The 26,272-nt window shown below is 37.6% G+C and overlaps 2 long non-coding RNA genes across 2 annotated transcripts; both read left to right on the plus strand.

Annotated features, from left to right (window-relative positions):
* Positions 1-34: 34 nt before the first annotated feature.
* Positions 35-1,743, plus strand: LOC124280023. Its single transcript, XR_006899553.1, has 3 exons — positions 35-87; positions 360-491; positions 1,646-1,743. It is a non-coding gene; the product is annotated as an uncharacterized LOC124280023 (long non-coding RNA).
* Positions 1,744-5,933: 4,190 nt separating this feature from the next.
* LOC124280030 lies at positions 5,934-7,708 on the plus strand. Its single transcript, XR_006899556.1, has 3 exons — positions 5,934-6,016; positions 6,771-6,876; positions 7,599-7,708. It is a non-coding gene; the product is annotated as an uncharacterized LOC124280030 (long non-coding RNA).
* The last annotated feature ends 18,564 nt before the right edge of the window (positions 7,709-26,272 follow it).

Genomic DNA, 26,272 nt, shown 5'->3' on the forward strand with positions numbered 1-26,272 from the left:
TGAATATACTGATTATGTATTTCAAAGGTTAATGCGATGCACTCCAAAAAAAGTTGACGACATCGTAAAGATACCTGGAATGGATGCGTGTAAATAAAGTTTCATTGACAATTTCCAAAATTCAGATTTAAAAACGAATTGAAATGCAGTTCCATTTTAGATATATTTTAGCCTAAGGGTTCAAGATGCGGGTTCAGAATCCAGACTCAGCGCTACATTTGTAGGACCCATTATAACTAAAAGTTAATTAATGTGACATACCCAACAAACACACATCCTATATAACAATAGACAACGGTTACCAACACCGAATTTTTCACAATACAAAAATTAGGACGTATGTAATATCTTTGTTTCAGTGATGGTAACGCAACAGACCGAAAAAATATCCGACTGTATTGACGATATGGCGGCCTACTCAAAGCTGAATGACAGCATCCTTCAGTTCGTGGAGCTTCCGATAACACTGGGGAACATGTTCCAGGACGCTGGTCGTATGAACATGCTGTCGTAACTGGAATAAAACTCTGCCAATACATTCAGTTCTCACACATATGTAACATAATTCATGAAAATAAGGCAGCATCTGATCAGAGAGCGATAATTTGTAATTATACATGCAAAGAACTTAGGTTTCTCAAGGAAAAACTAAATATTTTGGGCAGCAGACATGTAACTCCCAATCCTTCCAATAAGAAAAAACATTATCCTAAGAAAATGGAGGATGAAAGTAACGGAAAGGGTCACCTGCAAAGGGAGTGCCCTTAACCAAACGATATCATGGAAGGCATGAAAGCAGACTTGCTAATGAAGCCGTTCATTCTCAATGTTCAAGGTCATACTACAGGGAAGCCCGTCTAAGTCAAGGAGGCTGTTAAATTTACATCGATACAATCAAGAATAATCAAAGAGCCGTCTACCAAGATGGCTACCTCAAAATGAGTGAACAAAATACAGTCAAGCACCGTTATGTCGGAACTCCTGATAACTCGATATCTCGGTTGTCTCGATATAACATCTCGGTCCCGGTAAAATCCTTCATAATTTATCTTTGTCTTCAAGCTCTTTTATCCTCGATACGGATGTCTCGATATTTCGGATATCTCGATATAATTTCATAGTCCCAACAGAAGCAAAATTACCCTTTCAACTCGATGTTGCAAAAGAAATTCTATTTTTCACCTACACCTTTCATGGGCAAGAATCCTTCTGAACTGAGGTTGTTTCCACACGTTTACACACGGCGCGGCATGAATCAATGGGATGCGGTAGTAGTGTAAACTAATTAGAGGCTTCAAATGTAGTTGAGTTGACTAATCACTACTGATAACAGATTACAGTTTCGAATCAAAACATACTGAGAAGCGTTTTGTTTTCTTTCAGTGATATGTGATGATATGCCCTGGTCGGATGTCTCAAAGTTCGGATAACCTTGATATTTTTCTTGGGACCATGAATATCAAGACAACGGTGCTCGACTGTATTCTGAACATTATTCTATGTTTCTACTTGTCGATTTTACTGACGATGTAGCGATAGTAGGGTAAATAAAAGCTTGGATATGTAACATTCAATGGATGCTTTTCTACCCTTATATCTCTAATTTGTGCATATCAAATAATTTAATACCGAAACTAAATTACAGAAGAAACACCAGGACTGGAAACAGCAAGAGGCATACTGAAAAGACTCCGGTCAAGAGACTTGTACAAGTGTGTTGGCAAACACATTTTATCACCTGATGATGATGATGTATGTATGATGAGGGTTTCTTACATATCGTGCTGTCGCAAGATATTGGTACATTGCATATTGGGTGAAGGTGATATTTGTCAGTAATTCATTTATGCCTACTATCAGTGAGGCCAGAGAAGGAAAAGGATAACAAAATGTAAATTGGGATGATAAGGGCGCAGCCAGTTGTTTTGCATAAATTCGACAGGTTGAAATTATCGCAGGCAGGTGACAGAAAGAGATAATGAGTTTCACCTCATGTGGTATAGTTTAAAAGCATACAGCATATTAATAAGCGTACATATTACATAAAATACCATGCGCCACTTTCCATTTGGAGTTATGAGGATGACAGATGATAGGTGGCATATAATATATAAGCATGCCAAGCGCTGGCCTGAAGGCATGGAATTCCTTGACCTGTAGCTCTCTATATGGGTAACCAAGAGAGATCAAGCATTTTAACAGTATTAGCAGTTACACCGCAGAGGGACCGAAAGATACTTACAGCGCTGATATATGCCACGTAACCCACCCGTGTTCACCTCCGAAGGGTAACCTCTGAGAGGGAAAGGCATTAGCAAAACAAAACCACCTTAAAATCCGTCACCCAAATTTATACCTAAAAATTTGCCCCCACAATAAAACAAACCTTACAGCTTTGGGATCTCTTAGAAGAGTGCAACCCTCCACTTGAGAGAATTGATGAATATGCCCCTGCCAATTTCTGAGAGGTGAAGCCGTCCTGGAAGTACAAACCTGGATCTTTAAAGCAGATCTCATGCGATATGGTCTTTCCCTCCCATAACAAAACCACCAGCATCGCACGGCCCTTTTAACCCTTTTCTGTTGTTTCTACAGCTACCCATCACGTCTTACTTTTGGCCACTTCATGCAGGGAAGCATCTCAAGACCAAACTAACGTACAGTCTGTTAGCAAATGTTAATGCGGAGCCATACCTTCCCGGATCATCATTGACAGCTGTGTATGATCAAGTAATGTCCGTCTTTGGGTAGCGTTGCAGACGGCGCTCGATCATCGTATGCACGTGCAGCCATTTGAGTCCACGCTTGCTCAGCCATGTTCCGAGCCCCGGTAGCCGCAGACTGCATCCACCGGTCGTCTTACTGCCCTCTTATGCGCCCAATAGATATATGGGGATCCCAGTATCCAGATTTCTGAAGCAGACTTTGCCTAGACGTAACGAAAAACATTCATGTTAATACGTTCATTCAGATTTCATTGGATGATATAATGAAAGGTCGGAGTTACCAATCCAGGGACCATCGGATATAGCTGGCATAGGCAGCAGATGTCCATCTGCCCAATTGGCTTGATAGTATCCTCAGGCACTCCGAGGGTAGCTGCTGACGATGCTGCTCCGGTTCTAAAGCTGTCTGATTTGTCAGCTCTTGAGTCGAGAGATTGGCAAACTTGACTGCCTTTATGCGAATACTGCGTTAAACTGTGACCTTGTGACAGGCTCACTCATTAAAGTGCCTGTAGAGATATTTGCCTCCCTTAGACCTTATTGACGAATACCTTCATCACTTCTTTTGGGACGGATGAGACAGATTCCATCTGGGTGCTCGCGGGCCAAGAGTGTTATACCCTCCCAGCTTGATCTGTTTTGCAGATAGAGAATCTTTACCGAAATTGAGGTGGGATAAACTAAAGAATGTCTGATAAAAACCGGTGTTTCTCTGTCAGTTCTTGGCAACCAAGAACAATTTCACAAATCTGTTAAGACACACCCAAAGAAATTGCTTTACTGTAAAGGCAGATGTGAAAAGACTTATTTCGTATGTTACGTTTGGCGCCACCTATGCCAAGGCATCCAATATTCTTGGTAAAATGTGTATGGTAAGTGGGTGCTCATGTATCCCTACTGCGGGTTCTGTTTTCCTCATGCAATGCATCACTTTCTTTCTGACCAATGATCTGTCGGGTCCTCGTATGACGAGGCTTGTGTGTTCTGCTAATCGCCGACAAAGGTGTTTGCAATGGCACTTGATGACCGGCGTTTGAGTGAGAGGTAGGCAATATAATGACTGATGCATGAGCTGACGATACAGACTGGCAATATTGCTGATATCTTGTGTTGACCAAGCAGAAAGATTGAAACTCCTTTAACCGCTTGCTTTACCATGAGTTATGTTGGTAGTCTGTGACACTGATTGCTGTATCAGACGATGGATTCTCTGCGTGGATAATTCCCACATCTGCTCTGGTAGCGGAATTCGCCCTGGGTAGGGCATTAGCAACCTGTTGCCGAAAAACACACAAAACTTAGATCTTAATGATATACAATGAATCATCCCGATATACTGAACTTCTAAAACCAAAAGCTAGCGCAATCACTTTGGTGACACTTGAGGTAAAAGCCTAAAGGATTTTATTTACAATCAGCATCTTGCAAGGAGATCAAGGAAACCTGGAACTGACCTTGTAAAATGTATCTTTTCTTATACTTCGCTCGTTATCAAATTTTGTCAAAGTGACTTTGCAGTTGTAGGGATGAGTTCCCGAAATGTTATACCTGAGCCGCACAGCTTATTCTGCATCCGCTGTGGAGCAGATGATAAATAGAACTTTGTTTTTGAACTTAAACGGTGGAAAAAAAATGTTAGACACAGAGTAAACACGATTCTTCACCATATCTAATTCAGTTTTAAAAATTTCTTTCAACCAATTCTACAAACTGATTAGCTGATTTAAGATTTTGGCAATCCGACGATTCACACGAGGGCCCCTGTAGTGCCGAGAAAGGACCATTACCAAACCCGGATCCCTAACTTCTGCAAAGCGGTGCTTCAGTGTCACCTGGGTAACCTGTCTTAGGTTTCTCAGTGTTAAACTGGTGTCCTGCTCTGTCCAGCAGTGTATTCACCGCTTGCTCCATGGGTATTTTTCCATATTCCTAGGCGGACTTGGTTGACGAAAACAGGATTTTGAGGATGTGTTCCATTATCAAGCAATACATGTGTATGTACTCTTGCAAGCATGTCTACTACATGACCGGTAGTTTGTAGTCGCACCAGTTGTTGGTGTGTAACTTACGGGAGCACCCTCGGGAAGCATGGTGGTGAGGTGTCTCACCGTTTCGCTGATGACCTATTGTTGCCAGGAGGTGCTGTTGACTGCATGTAAAGCATCCACATTTCTGAATTCGATGTTAGCCCATGAGCGTCACTGGGTGTCCTGCTTGGTACAATCGGAAGGTGGGTGTCATAGCTTTTCCAGGCCTAATTTGACGCTGAGCCGCCAAGCTAATCGTATGCATGTATTTAAGCAGCCCTGGTGGCGCCTAAGGAAACTTCGTTAAGTGGGACGCTAGCGAAGATTGTGACGGCTGTGGTCCATTCGTTAATATGCCTGATTTTGATTTCTGGTTTGATGACTTTGAAATTTCACTTTGGCCTAGGCTGTTAATTGTCAATACCTGTGATTGTGTTGAAAAGGCGTCTGCTGTGCACCTCTGAGCAACAAATTGAAATCGACGTATTCTCCTGGTGATTTTGGTAGGTACTTCCTACCGTATCCGCTGACATCCAGATTTGGAGTGACGTCATCATCTGTATGTGATGGGAAATGCCGGGGTGGCCTATACTCACCTGGCCACGTAGCTTTTGCTCCTAGGGACGACCATGTGTGCTCCACGTTGTTTCTTGCTTGGCGGGACAGTGGCGGTAGCCTCTACACGACTTGTCTCACCTACTTCCAGCCTCTATCTTATTAGAAACCCTTCTATTAGTCCCGGCCGCTTCTTCCTGACATTCTGAAAACACCACACAATTAACAAATGGATCATATTGTTGCGGGAGATTTGGAGTTTCGGAAATAACGCGATGCTGTGGCTGTATGATAAAAGAATTAGAATGCATTGTGGTTGAAGCGCCATTTTGTCAGTAATCCATTTATGTTGCACAAACACACACACGTTTTCTATTATTACAAGGTAAAAGGGAAGTACAGCAAGGCTAACTCGACTCGAACCTCTAATAATATTCTATCGCTGCTGAGAAATGCAGCAGAACCATATAGAGACATCAGACCAATGTTTTATGGCATGCGTCACGCTAAGAATCATGACAGTTTGATGAAACTTGAGAATAGGTATATTAAAGCTGTAATTATGTCTACGTTTCTGAGTTTGTGTGTCATACGAAGGAATAACTGTTACAGTTCAATATTGCTGTTTCAGCTAGACATTGAGCAGAGAAAACGAAAATCCTAACGGAAGGAAACAGGGGCTTCAAAGTGAAGACTTTGAACCTTGTTGTGTCGTACAATTTACACTCCTGTTCGCAAGAAAACATTAACGAAACAAATTTGTATGTTTTAATTAATCAGCGGTATCTGTAGCAGAAAGTCTTGACGTTGTCTCTAGACGATGATTGGTATTGGTATTTGTGGAGACGAAATGATGACGGTTGGTGTTCAGTAGTGGTGAGGAAGGGATTTCACAATGCTTCACATTTACCGCATTACCGCTTTGGTGAATCGGGGCTCTTGGATATTAGTTCCTGAACGGCATTTTAGAAGTTGGATGAAAATGGATACATGACACTTTTTGGGGATAACAACTCCTCTTTATTCTTTATACGACGTTTCAAAAGTTAAGATAATAATTCTATTTTCAGATTTCTAATTTTGTTAGCGTTACAATTAAATTGTTAATAATTATTGCTATCTTTGTACACATTATCAGATCAAATGCAAATTATCAAATGCATCTAATTAAAACAGTATGACGGTTCCGATCAGGATTAACGGCATAATGCGGACACGTACCCTGGCACGTTTCATGTATTCTGATTTTAGCTGAAGCGCACGTGCCTGTAAAAAGTACCCGTACCTGGGGTACATATCTGTAGTACCGATGCTGACAACGACCACACTCCAGTCTTAACGATGTAACAACTTCGAGCAGAATGCAACGTGAACTCTCCATGCGGCTCCTCTTAGGCAGATTTTAGCATGCCAATAAAAGCATATCAAAGTCACGGCTATGGATGGTTATGTATTCTTATAGGAGATGTCTTTCGATTATGCTGGAAAGAAGGACAATGACCAATAAGTAACGTCCGGTTTTATAAGAAAACAAAATCGTGGAAAGCCCTTACCTCCCGGAAGAAAAGGTATGAAGACTCTTTGCTATTCTTGTATAAGATTTATATGATTTCCCATTACCACGTCAGGTGGGTAAATTGATATTGAGTCGCTTTAAATGCTCATATTTTTGATTTATACACTGCACCTTGAGAATCATCACTTTAAACATGAAAGTTGTATTTGAAATTTCAAGATGTTCTAATTTTATATTTTGAAGGTTGGTTGTATTTAATAATCCTTGAGCACTTGGTTTGTTATTTATTGTTTGGCTTATGTCTTATCATTATTGAGGAGCTCGTAAAATGTCGTTTCGCCCATTTGTAGATCTTGTTGAGATCACGGTATCGTGTGACTAAGCCTTACACTCCCACAACGATCGTATGCTGCGCTATTAGCATCTTGTCGTCTGCCTTGATAGTTATATGAACGACATTATTCCACGCTGCCATTATTAATGCTGGCTGTTGGACCACACAATATTACTTCTTCGTTACTTGTAGCCAGCTATTACTCTTCACGGACGGGATACCAATTGCATTCAGTTAACTTGTCTGCCCCTTTCCAACACTAATTCCTGGATTAAAGAGTCATTCCACAATTTTTGTTCTGTTCCTACAGAATTCTGAGTTTAATCTGAGCATTTTGGAATCATCACCCACAACTCCTAACAATATGCAATCAAAGATTCACTAATTCAGGAGACATGTTGCTCGTAAATTAATAATTTAATATCATCGATATTTTCCAGATATCCCGGATGCTTCCTAAAACGTTCACGAACAAGTAGTGGTTCTCTATGTAAAGAGAAAAAAACTCGAGAAAGCTATCGCCAGCAGTTTCAAACGAACTTTTCCTGATGCCGAGGTGATTTGGGTTATAATAATGCTCGTGTCATGTTTTAACAATGAAGGTGTTCCATCCATAGTTACTCTTAAACTATCAGATCTGTAACTTAGTTTCTGTTATACAGTTTCACTGTCAATATTCCCCGTTGCACAACTGCATGACTATTCTCTGAAATCATCTGTTTGAGCAGATCCCAGAGAAATATGACGATGAATCAGCAGCTTCTCAAGGCTAAAAGGAGGCGCCGGCGCACATAAAGCTGATGTGTGACAGAGATAACCCACGACCTTCGAATGTCTCATTGTTACACTCTCTACACATATGATGAAATATATGGTAGATGAAACTGTTCATTTGGAGGTTAGTTGGTTTGGTGCAGGGTTTTACCCTTTGACATCACGATAAGACTAGAATGTTTATGTTCACATGTTTCTTGCAAGAATCAACATTGAAAACCTAACGGTTTTAAATCCTTTTGCATTTTCTGTATTTTGTAAAGACGATATTCCATGAAATGTCTACATTAAGTTCATTTTGAAATTGTTGACAAACTTTAAGAAGTGTGTCACTAGCAATTATTTTGTCATAGTACTTTCTCCATCCTTTCTTTAGAGAAAGAAGATCTTGAAGAGTTGCGTTTAATGAGAGGTTTTGAGTGTTACTTAGGTTGGAAAATAGAGTGGTTTTCTATGTTTTGAGGATATTAAGCTCTATTGTACCCTAAAACTTTACATTACTGCAATACAGATTAATTCATTAAAAGACAAAAAAAAATTATCTCTTATTGTGTGGATACCTCTATTTAACCAGCTTTGAATGAAGAAGCTACTATCTATTTCTAAACTGGTGATTCAGCCGCAAAGGTTCAGCCAATATTTCTTCTGCTTGACAGGTATTTACTGCATGTTGTTTATATGTTTATTTATGAAGGATCTAATAGATGTCAGTCTTAGTCCACCTTCCTCATACTTTCTACATATTGTTGTTCTCTTTATTTTAACCTTCTTACCATCCCACGGAAATTCTTTAGGGGGGATGGTAATACAGAATAAAAATGTGTTGTCAACTTGATATTGTCAGTGTTTTTAAGACTATAATTTTCCATTGTAATGCAGTGTTTCTTTTCTTGAACTGGCCAAAATTCTGTTAAAGTAACTGCTTCTAGTCTTTTCTCTAGTATTGCTTACATATAAATTTTCCAAATTAGGGTTGAGATATATACCAAGGATGTTAAAGTCACCTTCTTGCCAGTCTAAACTACTCTGGGTACAATTTCACTTTGCTTTTTCAGTCACTGGTTTTGAGTTCTAAACGTAAGTTAGTTAACGTTTAAACATATATATTTCATAATGAACTGGATTGCCACATAAACCAAACGCTTATCTTAATCACCTCCCAATAACAAGAAATGAAAATATATTGCATGACATACCAAACCTAGACAATTATATTTTGTAATACATTTGAATACTTTAGAATTAAAATAATTCAAAACTACCAGTAAGCAATAATATAATTACAACATCACCAGCAGAGATGTAAATAATATGATACTGTTGGTTAATTAAAGGTACCAAATTCCAAGACGAGTTTATTTCTCTGTTTCCAAAATTGATATCAAATTTATGTCCGAATTTCTGTAAAGCAACTTAAGGATTAACTAACTTTTGGTCAAGAGTTCCAAACTCCTACAGTGCTAGGTATTAATGACTTCCGTGGTTTCCTTGCTTTAATGGGTTACAAGTTCAAAGAGTTTTTTATAAGTTAACAGTAGTACGGAAAACGTCGGAGCATTTTGCAGACCATTCTCTGATAGTGCTTCTGTTTTTGTACAAATCTCCATTCATCCCAGGGTATAAAAATAGTGTCGGGGTACATGACGTACATTGACCCACATATTGTCCTCAGAAGATCGAGTATCAGGTGTGAAATGATCCAGTATATAGTAAGAACCAAAGAGTGATATCAAAAAGATTTATATATACATAATGTGGAGGGTCTCCTTGAGGAACGGTATTGAAAACTCCTCACACAAATAACGATGTGTGTGACCCTTTCTAAAATGGGTACACTGTGTGAAGCCCATTTCTGGTATCCCCTTCCGTGATATTGCTGGAATATTGCTAAAAGTGGCGTAAAATATCACTCACTCGGTCACATTCTGCAATGCTACCTGTACATTCACTTACATTGTCCCTTTGTGTATACGAATATCCGATGCGTTTCCCCACATCGATGGAATTGTGGAACTTTACTGGTTAAAGGGATACGATATGTTGTTGGTTGTTAATTCAGAAAAGCATTGCTCGTCGACTTCAGAGTGAATGTAATGCTGTCAAGACAGTTCTTGTTTAAATACTTTGGGGAGGAAGTTGCTGTTGCTTTTCAACTCACTCTGCTTCTGTAATATACATTGGAACTGCACCAGGCCAACTGTATCTACATTATGTTTATTTCTTCTTTAAGGACAAAACCCTTTTCTTGTGTAGTTATCTAAATAACATGTGATTTTTTTATCCTTAATCTATGTTCATTGAATGTATTGACAGTGTGAACATATTATATTGTATTTACTACATCAGCAGTTAACATAAACTACGTATGTTCTTGATGAAGGCTTGCATAAATCACTCAGTAGAGAGAAGTGTGCTGTCGTACAAAACTGTTGTAAAACTTGACGTTAGGGAAGCACACCATTCAGTTATGTGAACAAGGTAGTATAATGTTCTTTAGCATACCATGTTATGTTTTTGTTATATATTATATTATTCTTTATTGTATTGTTCCTTTTTATTCATCTGCTTCTGTAATAAACGTTGGAACACACAAGTTGATCTCCGCCGTCTGTATCATTCGACATTATTCATACTTCTTCTTTAACGACTTGCTAGCTTGAGACGAGGGCGATCTCAGTAACTTACAACACTAAATATGTTTGAGGTTCTATTGTAAAACTGAACTTGAAAATTCTACGGATGTGTATATCATAATACGATTGCTGTGAAACATACACAGAGCTCCACAGAGGTGCAATGCAATGCAATGGATGGATGGATGGATGGAACTGTAATCTGTCCTTGAAGGTAAAGCTGAAACGCGTAAGAGGGAAATACGTGTTTTGTGATTATAGTGGAGGTGTGGACGGGCGGACGGGCGGACTGACGGACGGATGGGTGAGTGGGTTTGGTGGATGGACGGATGGACCTGGTCATTTACCACTTTGACGTAATAATTAAATCTCACGCACAAGGAATGAGCAAAAGTGCTAAAACAGAAATAATATCATATTGTTTTTGAAGACTTGGTTAGCCCCGACTGCACAGTTCAGAAACGCAATGTTCAGATTGAACGGGGATGTTGTCACCACAACAGTGCAGGCAGAAAGAGCGTTTGTAAAAAAGTGCATTTACAGGATTTAGCACTAGATCTAATCCAATCGATATACGGACCGACTGGGACGTGTTAATAATATTTAGTGGATGTAAATAGTACTATTAGAGAACTCCTAAACACATTACTAGGGCTAAGAGCATAGGTGCACAAGTGAAGTCACAACCCGAATAAATATTTACATAAATGATATCCACATATTTCATATCCAAAAAATCTTCATCACTTCTTTTTGCTAGATAATACCTAACGGATTCCACCGAAGATGAGTTGAAATTCACTTAAACAAAGTCAAATGGAACATATTAAAATGCACATAAATCCTAAGTTAGGCAATAGTTACCTCCAACACATCTAAACTACCGGGCAAGAGAAAGTCCGACGTCACTTGACCACAAAATAGAAACAAAGACGATAGATAGATAAAAATCATTTTCCAATAATCTGACTGAAAATGTATACTAATACTGGTCTTGCATTTGCCGCAATTCATAAAGATAAAGTCAGGAGGTCAAAATTAAAACTTAACCAAAATCAGAGTTCATTGACGAAGTGCATAAAGAGTTAGATGATGTGAAAGAAGTCAGGGGACACGTCATCAATGGCGAGTGTGGCCACCCAGGGCATCCATACACGCCAACACACGTCCGTCAGTCGGCGGCTGGCGTCATCAGGAATCCTGTTCCATACGTCTAAAGGAGTCTGTTCAAGTTCCTGTAGACTCGTTGGATGTGGTACATGCTGTCACCGCTGACGATCAAGATGATACCAGAGATGGTCAATAGGGTTCTTGTCCGGAGAAGGCGCTGTTCTAGTGCTGTCGCCCCCGCTGACGTCACTGTCATGAATCTATTCCGGAAGTGGATCTGCCAGATGTAGCAGTCTTCGTCCGGTGTCGTGACTCTTCCCGGTCTTCCTGAGATTGAGCGGTCTTGCGTCTGGCCTGTTGGCTGGCAGCGGTCTATCTATATGTTGATGGTGGCCTGGCTGCAGTTGACGGTTCTTGCCAGCTGACGTTGTGAAGCCCCCATATTGGCCATACCGCACTGTCTCGTTGCGCTTGCGTAAGCCATGGCATATTCGTGGTGTTCTTTTTGGTTACTGCTCTGTCCAGCTTCGGTATTTATGCCACGTGCATGTGCATTTGGACAAATGCCACACAACCACGTTTTTCACGTCAATAGTTACATCATAATGCCCCTACTGATGTGTTAAAGGTCTTGAACTAAAACATCAACATATCTGTATCCATTACATGTCCAGACTCTCAATGACTGCAGCTTCAAATCATGTGTGCTTAAACCACTCATAGCATATGTGGGCACCTAGAAAGCAAATGATTATAAAACAGAGAGCTGCTTTAAGGTATTTCGATAAACTGCACTAGTCGGTTATAAAGTTACAATCGTTAATTATGCAGCTATTAAGATTTAGTTCCGAGCGTGTTTTTATGAGTGTGGCAAATTGACAGAAGCGTCTGTACAATATCCTCCACATCACCTCTGATGATTTTTGCTTCCATCCGACTGCAAGGAGATACAAAGAGTTTCTTCCTATGGTTTGTGGTTTGTCTGTTGACTATCTGTTTTGTAACTATGGTTACCTTCAAGTAGTTTCAAGCAGGGATTGGTGTGTAAAGCTACAGAAGGTAATAACGTCTGTGTTTGTGCGCTACACCAACAAACGAACATGTAACCAACATCGTTCCATCAAGAATATTGCATTTGTGTTGAATGTTTCATACCATACACAAAGCAACATCTTCATTATCGCCTCTGCGTAGTTTGTTCTGGATAATGTTGTGCGGACTATGTCGTGGCAGAACTTAAATACGAAAACAGTGGAAGTCTTATGTTACACACAGTCAATATGAATGGAACGGTGGGCAATTCGAGGTGATGTATGGGAACACGGTCAGTTTTAATGAAACAGCCATTAAGGTTACTATGTAGCTGGTAATACCCACCGCGATATATGATGCACAGTGTATCCAAGTTACCATGAAACTTGTATCTAAGCTGCCATGAAACATGTATCCAAACTGCCAATACATATATAATTTGTTTTGCTAAAAGTCACAATTGGTGTAGCTTGGCGACCACATGTCAACAATCTGTTTTTCGCGGTGGAAATAGCGAAATCGTGCAAAACCTCATCGGTGACTGGTCAAATTGTTCCATATATAAAAACTGCAATGCGGCACTACACCAAAGTGCTGTCGCAAACCTTTAGTTATGATTATAAATATGAGCAAAACCCGCATAGGAAATGATGCACTGCTAGAATAAATTATCTTTATAAAATGATAGTTTTAGATATTATTTGTTCAGTAACGGGTTTTTTTTCTTTCTTTTTTTTTGAGGGAGACAACATTATTAAACGTTTGACCAGATTGTGTCTGGTGTTTTCATTACATTCTGCGTTGAAATGAATGTTTGATCATGAAACGATTGGAGTTTGTGATTGTGGGATTGTGATCCATCGGTATCATTTTGTCCCAAACAGACCAATACACGTACACGATGTCAAATCACGAGGCATCGTGCAGACAACGCAAATCAACTTGAACATATCAGATTCATGAATGATAAGAGTATCATAGAACACTACGAATCTCCTTCAGGGCGGAATAACCTGGTATACTGAACCACAAAAGACATGTTGCACAGATAGCGGTTTCTTAAAGCACACACTTTAATGCACTCTAATTAACAATCAAAGCGGAGGATTGAGTTCAAACTTGACAATTATGGTTAACGCAGTTTCGGGAATCACATTTAGCGTTGACACAAACAAAGTACATGGAATGAGCCGGTTGAAGAAGGCACTGTATTTCATTTTGGCGCATTGTATCCGAGTATGATCTTTTCATCAAATATGTATGTGTTTGTTTATAAATATGTTGGTTATGTATTTTTGAACCAATACACCACTTGATGGTATAGATTCCTTATTGGAGAATATTGTAACAATCAGGAACTCTTGTTATGATCATCTCCATGAACTCGCATAATGCGCACTTTTCTTGACTATATCCCGTCTGATATTCTTGAATTCAAGCAGAAATATGCTGACGCCTTTAATATACCCAGATGTTTTAAGGACAACATTAAGCATTTTATGGAATATAACTTGCTGAATTGATGACGTTCGCGTGAGCGTCTGTCTGAAGATAACGGTACCATATATACTTTTAAATAAAAGACCGCCTCTGTGGTGTAATGGTTAGAGCGTCCGCCTGGAGAGTGGAAGGTCACGGTATCGATCCCGGCCGCGTCATACCGAAAGACGTACTTGTCTGGTACTTGTTGTTCCCTGCCTGGCGCTCGGCATTGATATGTAAAACAAGGACTTGTCGGCTCGGAGTCAGTATAATGTGACTGAGTGGGGTATTCGTGCTTCACTGCGGCGTGGAATCCCAGTGGGCTAGCACTATAAAACCAGCTTCAGTCTGGGCTAGTACAAGCAGCCGCACCTACACATACACACGCATGCACGTCGTCATATGAGCGAAATGTTCTCAAGTACGACGTTAAACCCTATTTCACCTCACCTAAAATTAAATAAAGTAGAGTAACTTCTTTTGTAAATTGCGATTGAAAAAATAGGAGAAATATCGGTGTCTGTCTCTGTCTTGAGAGTGCATCACCACTTGCACTTCCTTATGACCAAAGTTAATTCTACAGAAATCGCTCTTGAAAGATGATTGGTGTATGACGTGAAATTGCATTTATGCAATTTTTATTTCCAAAAAAAAAGACAGAAAGGCTAGAAACAAATGAGACCGTGGTCCTGGGGTATAATAGACTCGGGTGACTGGACGCCGCCGTAATAATTACTGCCAACGACTGCCAACAAGTATATTTTTTATTTGTTGAGGGTGAAGATATATGCTTGCGTACCTGCACAAAAAGAGAATGTCTCTCAATGAGGACATAGGTTCACACTTCACAATCACATATAACAACATTTGCAAAACAATAAATACAGTATGGCCAATTACAAATATATCCAGTGACAGTATACCAATATCACAGACATTGAATCAATCAATGAACAATATGCTACTGTAATAAGTAAGTGAGTGAGTGAGTGAGTGGGTGAGTTACTGTAATAAGTACATGTGCCTAATATGACTTTTCATGCTAATGAAACAACTGTCATGGCCGACACCAAATAAGCACATGGCCATTCTCACGTTTATGATTTAACAAGCTTGTATTAGAATAAATAACCAGATAATTTAATTTAAGTTAGCATTTATGTATATCCTAATTGATAGTTAATAAATTTAACAAATGTTTAACATGTATTGATATTTAATAAATTTAACAAACTTATGCCTAACTTATCTTTTAATGAAATAGTGAAAGGGTTGACTCACCTGCACAAAAAGAGAATGTCTCTCAATAAGGACATAAACTACAAAAATAAGTTGGTTTCCAGAACACTGAAACTGAGAAGAAACGCTATGGAAACCACCATTTCCAGTTGGTTTCCAGATAGTTTCCTATAGTTTCATGGTGGTTTCCATGAAAACTGAAATTGAATTTTGCACCATTTCCGGCTGGTTTCCAGTTCGATTCATTACCCACTCCTCCAAGCGGGATCCAGCTGGTTTCCATGTCTTCGTTTATTGTAGGTTTCAACCTGGTTTCCATGTTTTAGTGTATTGTAGGTTTCAACCTGGTTTCCGTGTTGTAGTTTGTTGTAGGTTTCAACCTAGTTTCCAGCTTATAACCTAGTTTCCATTAAAACTGAAACTACATTTTGCACCAGTATCGGGACTTTACCTACTCGTCCATGGAGGCTCCTGTTGGTGCTTAGTTTATTGTTGTTTCCAACCTAGTTTCCAACTTATAACCTGGTTTCCATGAAACTGAATCTGAATTGTGCCGGCCCCTTACCCGGCCTTACAGAAAAGAGGCTGTGTTTCATGCATCACACATACCAAATCAGGTATTTTATACAACTGCATAATGGTAAAACCGTCAGGATGACAAATAACAGAATAAAACACAAATTCATGAAAAGTTTATTCAATTTCAACAATTTGCTGATAAACACACAATATTTGGAATGTTCACATTAATAAAAAAATGAATTTTCAAAATGCATAAATAATTAAAAGCAATAAGGGAATAAACAGCAGTGAGTATGGAATGTTTTCCTAAACCCATCAATATAGATATATCCATATTACTTGGTTTTCTAATTTAAGAAATGTTAACTCTTTCCCCAAGAGAAGAAGAACTTTCTGCTTCTACTTCTCCAGCCAGTTGTCAGGACCTTCTTCCTGCTTTCCAACTTCTGAAAGTAAGAAAACAATAAACAATCATTATAAACAATCATTCATTAACAATATCGCTAGCTAGAAAAGAAGACTGTTGCTTGAGGTAAAATGAACTGAAACCATTGTCCAGTAAGCACGAAGCTCAATAAATCAAAACTGATCATTTGACCTGAAAAGTGACAAAAGTTTCAATCTCAGAAGGACTTAATGAAATTTGATAGAGTAGAGAGACAAGCGAGAGAAGGACATATTTCCTTAGCTTGGGTTGGACATTTGATGACTGACAAAAAAGATTCTCTTTCAACTAAATAATAATTGTGACTTACTGAAAACAATGACATTGAATTAATAACATCTCTTAGGAATGCACACTAAATTCATGAAATACTGGTCATTGTCAATGCCAGTTTTTTCTGAGAAATTCCTATGTGAAAGCCATAGCTTATTTTCTGAATGTTACAGACATTTTGCCTAGATAGTATATGTATAGAACTACGAATTATCAATTATTTTGAAAATACTGTGAAAAGAAATGTTTGGGTTTTTAAAAAAAAATATATAATGTGGGGTCATTCTGGCAGACAGGAAATTGAATGGGGTCATAGGTGGACCTCCATAACTAATATCTCACACTGCTATTGACAACGTGTTTGCAGCTACTAACAAGTGTGGTGCTGTTAATGAATTGTTTATTGATGTGTGCAAGGTGAAATATGTCCAGACCAAAACCAACTGAGTTAGAAAAATAATGTACACTGGCGCTTTACTAAGTGCTATTTAAAACTCTTTAAGCTGTATATTTCTAATTATAAATTGCATGTATTAAACAGTGTTTATTTCGAAAGTTCTTTTGAATGTCAGTGTACATTTCAAGAAATTACATTCACTTGAGGGTTTTTTCAAATAAGGTTTTCCTTAATATTTTAACCTTTGTGTGGTTAGAATTGAGAATGATTAGAACTTATTTACTTACAGATCTGAACCTTTGTTGTTCTTTGCGCACAACCTGTGGGCCTCTGCTTTCCCACTTCTCTGTCTTCTACATTTGTTCTAAGGTGAACGAACCCTCTTGCTCGTCCCAAACTGCTTCTGAAAGGAGATATATATAAGTGGAAAATATTTCCAGTTGGAAGTTACAAAACAGTGGTAGTGTAATTTTTTTGTATTTTTTCGATTCATATGATTTATATTATTCGGATAATGTTATGTACATTATTTACTGAAGGGTTTGGGGTACACGTACCTGTTGTAGGTAAAGATCAGTTGGTCATCTTCAGTTTTTCCAACACTGCCCGAATGGAATGCTGGAAATGTAGAAATTAAAGAAACATCCGGATTTTCTCAGTGATATTGTGCACTTGATAACAATAAGGCATGAAAATAGAAGAAGAATATCAGTTTGCAAAGTGTAGATATGCTAATATGAAAAGAAATAAGATTAACAAATTCATACATTATTTTAGGTTAACAATGTACATCAATGTATCCCCATAAACAACATATCCTGTTGAAAGTTCTATATCCAACTTTCTTTTCAACAGTTTTTGTGGATCCAACACAATCCACATCTCTTCATTAATAGTTGAATCAGGGAGGCTAACGTTGTAGATTGGTTTAAACATATTTTAATTCATTCAATGCAGAAACCTGGATAGGCGAACAAGCCTAGTGGCTTATATAAACGCCGCTCCAGTACACGGTTCCAATATAGCTGGATACATAATTGAAATAGTCCGACAAGAAAAGAATAATACTGAGACAAAATTACACTCAGAAAAATGATTGAATAATAAATATTTGGTTATGGTGTTGGTTGTGCCTAGCAACGAAGAGAGCTGCCGCAGAAAATCAAGTTATATAAATCTTGTCTTGCATTGAATATACATGTATATGTAGAGGTGATAATCACTGGAAGCGCTTACTTTTAGAAATGAACTGGTGTAATGAGTTGAGAATGTCACAATTTGTTGAGTTATCCAATGCGCCGTATAAGGTAGTTTTCACGTCGTATCCTTGAATATAAAAATACACCGTTGTTCTTAAATTCTGATAGTTCCGACATGTAAAAAGGTAGTGAATGACGTCTTCGTTATAATGACGATTATATCTGTCTGCGTTCAGATCACTACAGCCGAGCTTGAGGCGACAATGGATGATTTGACAAAATCTAGTCCCAAAATTTAAATCAAAGTAGTTGTGAGTTTCTGTTGGATTTATCATGGTTTTAAACTGCCTCACGGAAATAGCGTTAACAGCTCCATCGGGCAATGAATTCCACGACATAATCGCGCTCGGTAAAAATGATTGAGAATATCTTTGCGTTCTACCGTTAGTAGTTTGAATGGAAGTACTATCTCTAAGATTATAGTTGCTTTGTTGAAATACTCTACCTGGTACAAGATCATTAAGATAAACAGGAGTCAGACGATGATTCATTTTATAGAAAGTTATAAGTTTAGAGCGATATCGTCTTTGTTTCAGTGTGCTATAATTGGTTTCCTTGTATATTTTATCATGACTGGTGCCACAAACCGCACCGCATATAGTTCTTAATGCGTCTAAGTGTAAATTTTCCAGTAAAAACGCCTGTTCAATCGTACAATTATCCGATTTATGACAGCAGTAATCAAAAAGTGGTAAGATAAAGGAGTTATATAAAGTATTTAGCGTTTTCCGAGATAAACGATATTTCAAACTTCTCATACAATTGATCATTGGACTAATTTTCTTTACCATGTCACCTATTTGAACTTTCCAAGAACAATCGCTTTGAAGTGTTATACTAAGTGCTTATGGTTATCAACTTCTTTAATTGTTTCACCATTCATTAGTAAGTTCGGCCTGGCATAATTTTTCGTTTTACGAGTGAATGTTATACTCTCAGTCTTACTAGGATTAAAACTTACCTGCCACTTTCTGTCCCAGTCTGAAATATTTGCCAAATCACTGTTTATAATTGCGGCTGCTGTAATATGATCATCTATTATAGCATATATTGATGTATCATCAGCAAAAAGGCGAATGTTACTGTCTATACCATCTACAATGACATTAATATAAATGATGAACAGAAGTGGTCCTAATACGGAACCCTGGGGTACACCAGCTTCCACAGATTTGATACCTGAACTATATGCATTTATTACCACTTTCTGCATTCTACTATCTAAATAACTTTCAAACCACTCCAAAAGTTCTCCCTGTATACCATAAGCGTAAAGTTTACGAATAATACCTTTGTGCCAAACTTTGTCAAAGGCTTTACTTACATCACAGAATACCGCTCTGATTTCCTTTCCTTGGTCTACGGCACTTGCGAAAAAATTATAAAGATAAGTTAGTTGATTTACTGTAGAATCACCAGGCATAAATCCAGATTGTAAGTTTGATAAAATACTGTTATCCCTGAGGAAGTTGAAGACGTATTTAAAAATGCATTTTTCAAAAACTTTAGCGACACAGCTTGTTAACGCTACAGGTCTATAGTTTGAGCAATCGTGTTCATCACCTTTCTTATGAAGCGGAAACACCGAAGCTAGTTTCCAAGAAGTAGGATACGTTTTATTACAAAGGGAGATGTTGAACAACTTAGCTAACAACGGGGTTAAAGAGGTTGCAGTTAGTTTCAGTATGATGTTTCCAATGCCATCAGGCCCCCTGGCTTTCGATGTATCTAGACTCAGAAGAATATCGCGAACATCTCCATTACTTATCGTGATAGATGACATAGGATGATCGATTTCACGCGGTTCGAAATCAGGCAGATCGGCGTTAGGATCAGCAACTTGGGATTGTTCTGAGAAAAATGAGTTGAGTACATCAGCAATATCTTGTTCATTGTCATAAACTATGTTATTGCTGACAATTGATGGAAAAGACGATATTATCGAATATGTTTCAACTTAATTCTTAACTAATCGCCACCACATGTAAGTACCATGAGTGTTATTTATAGTTTCATCAACTCGTGCATCAAAAGCACGTTTTGCATTTCTAACTGTTGATATTACTTTGTTCCGAAGTGTTCTGAACTTAGTCCAATCATCAGGAAGGTTTCTGTTTTTTGCAATCTTATGAACACGATTTCGTTTTCTTATTAAGGATCACAGCAAAAATAACTCGGTTTCCGCAATGCGGAAACCTAGTAGAAAGTGGACTGAAACTTAAGTTTCCACCTAGAATCCAGTGAGTTTCCGTTCTTTTACATTGAGTTTCCGCAATAACGGAAACTTACAATTACCCACTTTCCAAGGGTTTCCGCAAGGTTTCCGTTACCCACACTCCAACAGGTTTCCGCAAGGTATCCGTTACCCACACTCCAAGAAGTTTCCGTTGAGTTTCAGTTAACTTTGAATCCATCAGGTTTCCGCAAGGTTTCAGTTATTAAGACTCCAACAGGTTTCCGCGATAGTTTCAGTTACCAACAATCCGACATAGTTTCCGCATAGTTTCAGTTCCCAGCAATCCGACATAGTTTCCGCATAGTTTCAGTTACCAACAATCCGACAAGGTTTCCGCATAGTTTCAGTTACCGGTTTCAATTTCAGGTTCACGGGTTTTCATATGCGTTTCAAAGAGCTAAATGTTAACATTCTTCTTTATTTATATCATAAACTCTTGTTCAAAACAATATAAGCAATTTGTTATTATCATGACATTTACTAAAAGAAAAACAGAATATATAATAAGATTCATTGTTTTATTTTCTCAACATGGTATGGATTAGCATTTAAGGCAAATAAAGATCATACATATAACTAGTAATATAGCACTAAAGAACAGGGCAAAACATGTTGGCATAACTCAATCCAGTTTTAGAAATCATATATCATTTATAACAAAGTTGTAATTTTTCATCAGTTAAACTTTCATTCACTTATTATCTTGAAATAGCATGTTAGATACGAAATTTATTTCTAAAATCAGGCTAATGATGAAAATAACAATAACATACAACTTAACACAGTGATAAAACATAGTTGCATCGGACATTTATTTGCACGCCTTGGCATTCAGCCACACACTCTATGTCACGACTATCGCCAAACATCCACTATGATATACAATAACAACATACAGCTTACAATACAAAATAAAATAAAAATTACATTATGAAATTGAAAATAAATTCAATTAAATTGCAAGAGCTGGTCAGTGGGCCCTGTAAGGGCATCCCCTGGAGCGGAGATCCCTCTGTTACTTTGGTTGGATGCCTCATCCTCGTCCTCCTGTTGGCCTTGACGAGAGCAGTGGAGGTGTAGATTCTTTCCAAGTCCAGTGTCGTCGTGTATGCCATAAGCTTGCTGGACTCACAGACAAAGGGGACGGAATGCAACTAATTGACGTCTAATTCGTCACTCACGACTGGTGATGTCATGTCTATGGTGAGTGTTGTCGCTACCTTTTTCTATCGTCTATCTGGCCAATCAATAGATGCAAGTCTGTTTGGGCGTTGTGCAAGTTTCTGAAAATGGCAGGTTATAACGAATTACTAGGTTATTTTGATGAATTACACAAACATCAATCAACAAGAAACTGACAATGCCAAGGATGATTTAAAATGAGTAATCCACAAGTACGTTTGAATAAAAGAGAACTAAATTGAACAATCACACTTTGCACTAGTTTTCTCAAAACTCAAATTATGCAATTCATCACACTTCATTGACCGAATGTAATATCTTATTTTCTAAAGAGGACACAGAATCTATACAAACTTTGCTCTGGAGTTACATCCTTCCAAGACCAGAGGCAGTAATATGTTACATATAATATCTGAACATTTATTGCATTTTCTATGTAGTAATAATGGTACTAGTAATAGATTTTCATCAACGTTGTGGTGTCCACCTCCGTGATGTTGCTGGAATATTGCTAAAAGCGGCGTAAAACCAAACTCAGTCAGGCAGTTGTATTGTTGAAGGCACAAGTATATTCACCCAGTAGTGACTGTATGTTTACACCATTACGTCTTTGAGGTGTATTTAGAAGTGAATAATACAAGACGCGAATGTTTCCGGATGTTTCGGAGTGAATGCTTACACCTGACGAAGGGGTAAGCATTCACTCTGAAACATGTTTTCACATAATAAAGGAGTTGACATCCATAAACCTTGTCTCTACTCTATGAATTGGAAATAATTTACTACTTATAATGAAAGTCACTACAGATAGGTCAAAATTACCTTCACACATGTTTCAGCTGACCATCCTTGGTCATTCGTTATACAGTCTGCAGACTCATCATCAGCTGAAAAAAATAAACAATAACACGTTACTTTTTCTTTGCATTTCTCCATTCATTCATTTGAGGTTTAACAAACCCCCAAACAATTGCAGCGACATTTATACCAACAAGCAAACTACAGATTTATCACTTTAAGGTTATGCAATGAGTAAGTGAACGGCCTGACATAAACATCCTGATGAATGAAGTTCAGTTATCTCATGTGACATAACCTTGGAGTAATTACGGTATTGTAAAATCAAGGGGTCAGTTTTACTGCCATTTCACACAGGTGTGAAGTTTATTTGGTCCAATTTGAAATCATGATTAAGTTACCGGTTATTCAAATCCATTTGCAAATGTAACTTGAGTATGGTTCATTTTGTGAAAATGTATCTAGGGAAGCATAATAATAAAATATTCAAAGTGAAATTACGTCTATGTTTCATAGTACCATAAACACATACCTTCAGTTAGAGAGGGTGATCTTTTCTTCCAGGAGTGGTCGTGACACGTTTCCTCTCAACAGCCTAAATGGATAAAACAAATCAATTAATATACAATCTATTTGCTATATTTTTCAAAATTGTAGTTTATTTTTCGATAGACACTTATTTTACTTCACCAACCTTTGAAAATAGTTCGTGCAAAACTGTTTATACAGTCAGGGGACTTAAATATACGTAAGTCGGCAAAATTCTCATAGACTTGCATGCTATTTTAGTGTAGTTATGTAATTTTCATTAATTCAGTTTTCCATATTTGGTTGTCAAATTATGCAGGCTGTTAGGAAATAATCTTGGTCACAGATACATAATTTTCCGCATTGTAGTTACATGAGCAACATATATACAACATTGCGTATTCTTTCCCCATAGACCGCCATGTTAAAAATTGCCATATCCATGACACGCATTGAATTGAAAATAAAACGGAAATTATGTCTTTGAAGCTGAGATGATTCAGAACCCATGTGCAAAATATGAACAATATCAAACGGATATCAAATAAATTCAAGACATATTTCTAGCTGCACCAAATTAACATGTAAGTCGAATAATGCATAGTGGCGAATACCTATGGCCACTGGCTGTAATTCGATAGATTAGCTTGTTTACCAATCCGGATTATCTGTACGTAAAGTAAATAATTCATAAAACGTTATTTGACAACAAAACAAATTGGTCTTACCTGACAGGGTCGTGGTACTGCGAGTTTTCGCAGCCATTTCCATCTTTCTTTTCCAGGTAGCGAATTTCTCTTTCAGTGCTTTGAGGAAAACTGAGGCGGCTTTGAAAATCGCGACTCGCAAAGGCTCACGGGAAAAACACTTTGTTGTTGTTTTCAATCTAAATCTGACATTACAGTTTGACAATATCTTTCCGCGTTATACAACAAAATAAACATACACTATACACATAAAATGTCAGCTGTGTGTTTTATAATGATTTAGGTAGTCTCGCGTGGACGTGATCCGGTCGCCATTGTTTTATTTGTTTACATTGCCGACATCAAAGGGGACCGTGAAAGGTGGAAATGAGCAGATTGAATGTGAGTACCCAACAGTGGGCTTGTATGGGCTTAAGGGTCTTCTCATCGCATTATGGGCACTAATTGCTCCTCCTCAGTGTCAAGCATCAACATGTAGGCCTAGAGAAGTGAATAAATCTGAAAACATATTCACGTTACTTTAAAAGTCCTCATCGAGCTCCATGAGTCCTACTCATGAGAGATTGTGTTAAGTGGCAAATAGGCGATTTTTTCAAAACCCTGTCAGGAGTAGGCAATATACGTTCTGCTGGACGTAAAACTTCACCAGGTAAGTAATTTACCTATTGAGCTCAAAACATGCACATGTATTAGACATGCTTATATCATGTTCATTCTTTTCAGTTCTACACGTAGATCTACGTACATTCCCTGTATTTTAACTTTACTTATCTAATTATATGTGATGTCAGCTCAATAAATCTACGTGAGCGAGTTTAGTATTACGCCGCACTCGGCAATATTCCAGCTATATGGCGGTATTTATCCAATTATACCAGTACATCTTTTTTATCATTTTATTACCATTAAAACAATTATAACATATACTTTACACTCATAGCTTTGTGTAATAATTTAGGTAATCAATTATTGAACCTCTTAGCCTTACAATGCATCGACACAAGTCACGTATAACATTTCTAAAAGAATCATTGTTTCAAGTATTTGATTTACAGATACGTATTGTGGATCCACTGACTTGTTGGAGATTGACAAGAGGCTTTGGCTTGGTAATCATCATTTATAGTTACACCATACCATGCTCCTAATTTCATTAAAGGAAATCTTAAAACAATATTTTTTATTCATCAGCATTTAGTCAAAAACAAGTAAACACTAAATAGATACATAGAATAAATTTCTTTATCTTTGTGAAAATATAATCACTCAAAATGTAACAGTGCGTGGATTCCAGTGTAACCATAAGTTTAACATATGTTATATATGGGATTACACTTTCATAAGTTAAGATATGTTGATATGTTTTTCAGTTCCAAGAAAAGACCCAGTTTTCTGTCCGCACTGCCAGTCGTTTGTTTCAAGGAAACAAGGAATCGTCTGGAATGGACGGCAGTTTCTCATCAGGTTAGTCCAAAATACTTCACTTCATAGGTTTCATTTAACGACTTCAGTTTGATCTATCCCATTGCTATCCATCATATATCAATAATGAATATATTTAATTATTGTAATTTGTTTTGATTGGCATTTAGAAGTTGGTGACAAATAAGAAAGTAAGAGAGTTTATGGATAACAACTTCTTTATTATGTATGATGCGACGTTTCGGTATGGATTCTTATACCGTTGTCGAGCAAGAGTGTAATTATTGTATACCAGATATGTAACTGTAACTGAAAGTGAATAAGTTGTGTTACACATTTTACAGTTTTTAAATTAAATTAAAGGTCACATAAAAAAAATAATATTTTATGTTACTATATTTCTGGGAATGTTTCCTTAGAGAGTTGATAAAACTAAGAAATACCCACGATTTTTCATTCATGGGAAATGTTAGGTTTTGTATGCTTTTCTCAGTTGAGTTGGTCATTTCAATTTGAATAAGATCACATATATAATTATGTGTTACATTCAGTGTTTAAACATAATTCGTATCTATTTAAAATATGTATGTACCGTTTTACATATGCTTCGATTTCAATTGGCGATTTGGTAGTAGATGTTACCTTGAATATGAGTACAGTAACAGTAATAAATATTACAACAATTTGCTTCAGAATACTGGGTTGGCTGCTATTTTCTGGTACCAATCAATAAAATAAGTGACATGTCAAATGGAAGATACAATATACATGTATACTACATATCTTTCCTTTGTGATTGTGAAAAAAATATTTTGGTTACATATACAAATTAGTCGTTCTAATTATATAATTTCATTGTGATCAGATGTACCACTGTGCATGTTTATGAATATGTATAAATGTGTTACTTTGGCTGTTTTTGCAGTTTTACTAAGCATTGTATGTATTGTATTTGCAGGATGATGAAGAGTCTGTGTGGGATGATAAGGATGGCAACGATGTTGTGCCAGACATCAACCAGGACTCTTCATATTCACCCACAAATCTTAAGTAGAGCATACAGATTATCTGTTTG

This window comes from Haliotis rubra, unplaced genomic scaffold (assembly GCF_003918875.1).
Source record: "Haliotis rubra isolate DU_JTF1 unplaced genomic scaffold, ASM391887v1 Scf1071, whole genome shotgun sequence".
NCBI lineage: Eukaryota > Metazoa > Mollusca > Gastropoda > Lepetellida > Haliotidae > Haliotis > Haliotis rubra.